Consider the following 6,000-nt stretch of genomic DNA (forward strand, 5'->3'; position numbering starts at 1 on the left):
TCAATGTCCATTTGATCACAAATAAACTGTTTATCAATACAGGTATGCACCCACGAACGATGTTGACAACCATCACAATATCTAGATACATGTTGTACAATATGCATAAATAGTACTTTTTCAGGAATATACTAGTTTTGTTGCACACTTCCACTGCATGTTTCACACACTGAAATACGCTGATGAATTTGTTCCATTCCTTTTGTGTTAGATACACCATGTTGCGAGGGACATGAAATGTACTCTTTTTACGTAACAGCACCATCTTCTCTTCGAGGACTGTACGCAGCACCACTTCATGATTTGAGCCTAACGATTTGACTATGGTCACATTTAGCTCATCGTTCATTTGGTCGATTCGTGCCATTCTTCACAGGTCAGTTGTACACCAAATTGTTCTGCTTTGCCCAATCGAATCACAGGTTCAAATGTTCTAGCACTGATACCAATCATCACATGTTTTGTTTATTGGATAATAGCTTGCGAAGATGAACTCTTTATCGTTAGAAGTACACATCTTTCCTCCTGAAAAGCACTTGCTCAAATGATTTCGTGGGATGACACTGTATTTGCTGGTTTATAGTTATTGCTGACGTCATTGGTAAGGAATGTGCTGACGTTTGAATTTATGGTTTCATCACAGTTGCTGACGTCATGCTGACCAACCAAATTCATACAACTATGTCTGATGTGCTGACGTTTGAATTCATGATTTTGCTGACGAATCTGGCTGTGTACTAAATTCAAATTGATGACTTCGACCCAAGAATCCTTTGTAACATAAAGATACAGATCCAGTATTTAAGAAACGCAGCAGTTCTTCTTGTTTTGATGCTTCCATGGGTAAATATCTTGCTGGTAAAATTATATTCTTATCATTTTCAAGCTTCACTACGATTCTTAATCCAAACTTTGTAGGGATCATTTGGCTAGCTAAGATTCTATAAGGTACATTCTGTTGTAAATCAGTAATCTTGGTAAATGATTTCATCACATCACGTGTGTTTAGAAACTGCAGACAAGTAGCCATGATGACGTTATCATGAATACTAACTCGAACGATGATGCAAAACTGATGACGTTGCATTATCATGTTCTGACGTGTACTATTGCACCACAATGTTGCCAGAGGTTTTTGCTCTAAACAGTTCCGGTTCTTTACTAATGAGTGCACAAACTTTTAAAAATGTCAAACCAAACTTTGAAACAAAATTTTTGAAACGAAAAAATTTGGAAACGAAAAATTCAAACAAAATTTTGAAACGAAAAAAAAATCGAAACAAAAAAATTTTAAACAAAAAAATTTGGAAACGAAAAATTTCAAAACAAAAATTTCGAACAAAAAATTTTAAACAAAAAAATTTCAAACAAAATTTTGCAACAAAAAATTTCAAACAAAAAAATTTTCAAAAAAAAATTTTGAAACAAATTTCAAACAAAATTCTGAAACAAAAAAATTCAAACAAAAAATTTCAAACTAAAAAAATTTTACGTTTCACGGTTAACCGTCAAACTTTATCCGGTTTTTAACTATTCGATTAACAAATAAACGGTTTTGATCATATTTATCAGTGAGTCCAAAATGTTGAACGAAACCAAGATTTTTAAATGTTAAACAAAACTTAAAACTGAATGCAGCAAAGATTTGAAAATCAGCAACCAATCAGATTGCACGAAAGATAGTGATCAGCCAATCAGATTGCACGAAAGATAGTGATCAGCCAATCAGATTGCACGAAAGATAGTGATCAACCAATCAAATTACATCAACAATAACTTTGCCAGTGTTGTAGCATGTATTCCCTTAAGACTATGAGTCATAAGATTCAATAAGGTTAGCTATGTATCCCTGTACACTACCTCATCAAGGTCAATCACGTGGTACATCGTATTGCTTACGTTTATATTTGGCTGTAATAATCAATACCAATGACGCATTCTCAAATTATCCTACAAAGTTTAAATGTACCAATGTCCTGGACTCCTAATCCCATCATAGGTCAATAACTGATCACGTGATCATAATGATTTACCCAATGAATGAAATACTATCCAATTTTAAGAACAATTACCAATTATTGATATGACAATAAGAAATGCACCCCTCCCGAAATTTAAGATTGGTACACAAATACACCTGTGTCTTATGAAAAAGTAATAAATCCTGTAGTTATTCAATAATAAAGCCGTTCAATAACCTTTAAATTTTGAATATTTGGCCATAAGAGGAACACCAATGGGTCCTAGAAAACGTTTACCAAATTATGTTATTTTATAGTTCCCAAATTTAAAAGAGAACATAAACATATAAAGGTAATAAACCATATAACGTGCTAAATAGGGGTCAATAACCTCCGAAATTTGATTTTTGGTAGTTCTTTACCCATGAAAGGGAACGATGTGGACCATCCAAATTTATAGTGGTACATATTGAAGACCTGTACGAAGATACCAAATGCTTATATTAAAACAATTTCTAAAACTGAGTGGATGAGTCAAGATACCCCTCCCAAATTTTTAAAGGGTGCATCAATGTACTCATGTCTTATGATAAGAAATGAACCTATATACATGACCATATGACCATATACGGTAATAGAACCGCATCAAACGGGATAAATTGGGCCAAAAACCAAACACGTGATACAACATATTGCTTATGTTTATATTTTGGCATTTTTTTACTCATGAAAGGGAACAAGGTGGACCACCCAAATTTATCATGATACATATTGAGGTCATGTACTATGATAGCGAATGCTTAAATTAAAAAAATTCCAAAATTTAAGGGATTGGCTATGGTACCCCTCCCGGGGTGCATCAATGTACCTATGTCTTATGATAGAAAATGGACCCCTATACATGACCATATAATCATATTAGGTAATAGGACCTCATCCAAGGGAATAAATTAGGTGAAAACGAAACACGTGGTTGTACTAAAATTTGGCAATTTCGTACCCATGAAAGAGAACGAGATGGACCACCCAAATTTATCATAATATATATTAGGGTCTTATACTATTATACCAAATGTTTAAATTGGGCAATTTCCAAAATAAAGAGGTGGGCCAAAGTACCCCTCCCGGGGTGCATCAATATACCCGGGCGTATACAGGGGTCCATTACCTTTCATAAGACATGGGAATATTAATGCACCCCTTGAAAAATTTGCCAAAATTTAAGATTGGTACACAAATACACCTGTGTCTTATGAAAAAGTAATAAATCCTGTACTTATTCAATAATAAAGCCGGTCAATAACATTTAAATTTTGAATATTTGGCCATAAGAGGAACATCAACATCTACAATGGGGCTTAGAAAACGTTTACCGAATTTTGTTATTTGATAATTCCCAAATTTAAAAGGGAACATAAACATATAAAGGTAATAAACCTCTGTACATATCCATATAACATGCTAAATAGAGGTCAATAACCTCCGAAATTTGATTTTTGGTAGTTCTTTACCTATGAAAAGGGAACGATGTGGACCATCCAAATTTATAGTGGTACATATTGGAGACCTGTACTATGATACCAAATGCTTGAGGAGGTTCTATTACCTTATATCGTTATATGGTCATGTATATAGGTTCATTTCCTATCATAAGATAAGGGGTGGGCCAAAGTACCCCTCCCAAATTTTTAAAGGGGTGCACAAATGTGCCTTTGTCTTATGATAGGGAATAGACCCCTATACATAACCATATAAGGTAATAGGACTTCATCCAAGGAAATAAATTGGGCCAAAATACCAAACACGTGGTACAACGTATTGCTTACGTTTATATTTTGGCAATTTGTACCCCTAAAAGGGAACGAGGTGGACCACCCAAATTTATCATAATACATGTTAGGGTCCAGTACTATAATACCAAATATATAAAATGAGCAATTTCTAAAATTTAAGGGGTGGGCCAAAGTACCCCTCCCAAATTTTTAAAGGAGTGCACAAATGTACCTATGTCTTATGATAGGGAATAGACCCCTATACATAACCATATAACCATATAAGGTAATAGCCCCTCATCCAAGAGGATAAATTGGGCCAAAAGACCAAACACGTGGTACAACGTAATGCTTACGTTTATATTTTGACAATTTTGTACCCCTAGAAGGAAACGAGGTGGACCATCCAAATTTATCATAATACATGTTAGGATCCGGTACTATAATACCAAATGTTTAAATTGGGCAATTTCCAAAATTTAAGGGGTGGGCCAAGGTACCCCTCCCAAATTTTTCAAGGGGTGCATTAATATACCCATGTCTTATGAAAGGTAATGGACCCCTGTATACGCCCATATAACTATATAGGATAATAACACCTCATCAAAGGGGATAAAATCGACCAAAAACCAAACACGTGGTATAACGTAATGCTTACGTTTATATTTTGACAATTTTGTACCCCTAGAAGGGAACGAGGTGGACCACCCAAATTTATCATAATACATGTTAGGGTCCAGTACTATAATACCAAATGTTTAAATTGGGCAATTTCCAAAATTTAAGGGGTGAGCCAAGGTACCCCTCCCAAATTTTTCAAGGGGTGCATTAATATACCCATGTCTTATGAAAGGTAATGGACCCCTGTATACGCCCATATAACTATATAGGATAATAACACCTCATCAAAGGGGATAAAATCGACCAAAAACCAAACACATGGTATAACGTATTGCTTACGTTTATATTTTGACAATTTTGTACCCCTAGAAGGGAACGAGGTGGACCACCCAAATTTATCATAATACATGTTAGGATCCGGTACTATAATACCAAATGTTTAAATTGGGCAATTTCCAAAATTTAAGGGGTGGGCCAAAGTACCCCTCCCAAATTTTTCAAGGGGTGCATTAATATACCCATGTCTTATGAAAGGTAATGGACCCCTGTATACGCCCATATAACTATATAGGATAATAACACCTCATCAAAGGGGATAAAATCGACCAAAAACCAAACACATGGTATAACGTATTGCTTACGTTTATATTTTGACAATTTTGTACCCCTAGAAGGGAACGAGGTGGACCACCCAAATTTATCATAATACATGTTAGGATCCGGTACTATAATACCAAATGTTTAAATTGGGCAATTTCCAAAATTTAAGGGGTGGGCCAAAGTACCCCTCCCAAATTTTTAAAGGAGTGCACAAATATACCCATATCTTATGAAAGGTAATGGACCCTATACATGACCATATAACTATATAGGATAATAACACCTCATCAAAGGGGATAAAATCGACCAAAAACCAAACACGTGGTATAACGTATTGCTTACGTTTATATTTTGGCAATTTTGTACCCCTAAAAGGGAATGAGGTGGACCGCCCAAATTTAACCTAATACATATTAGGGTCCTATACTATAATACCCAATGTTGAAATTGGGCAATTTCCAAAATTTAAGGGGTGGGCCAAGGTACCCCTCCCAAAAATTTAAAGGGGTGCATTAATATACCCATATGTTATGAAAGGTAATGGACCCCTGTATACGCCCATATAACTATATAGGGTAATAACACCTCATCAAAGGGGATAAATTAGGTCAAAAACCCCCGAAATTTGAATTTTTGGCAATTTTTTACCCATGAAAGGGAACGACATAGACACCCAATACTGATAGAGGTACATACTATGGTCCTAGGCTACCACACCCAATTTTTAGATTTGGCAATTTCCAAAATTTAAGGGGGATGGTCCTATGTACCCCTGCCAAAATTTAGGGGGTGGGCCAAGGTACCCCTGCCAAAATTTAGAGGGGGTGGTCCTAGGTACCCCTAGGTCATTGACCCCGGGCCAGGTCATTGACCTTTCACCCCGGTCGTAAAAGAGGGTGAGGATGAGTCATTCGGGCCAACGCGGGTCCCTACTACTGGCGTTTACACTTAGTCGATTTAGTCGCACGACTAAATCGACTCGCTGCATTTGCCACTAAATCGAAGCAACTAGGTCGCATCAGATTGATGGATGTGTTCAATTACTT

The sequence above is a fragment of the Thermobia domestica genome, chromosome 2 (genome assembly GCF_964235325.1).
Source record: "Thermobia domestica chromosome 2, izTheDome1.hap1.1, whole genome shotgun sequence".
In the NCBI taxonomy this organism is placed as follows: Eukaryota; Metazoa; Arthropoda; class Insecta; order Zygentoma; family Lepismatidae; genus Thermobia; species Thermobia domestica.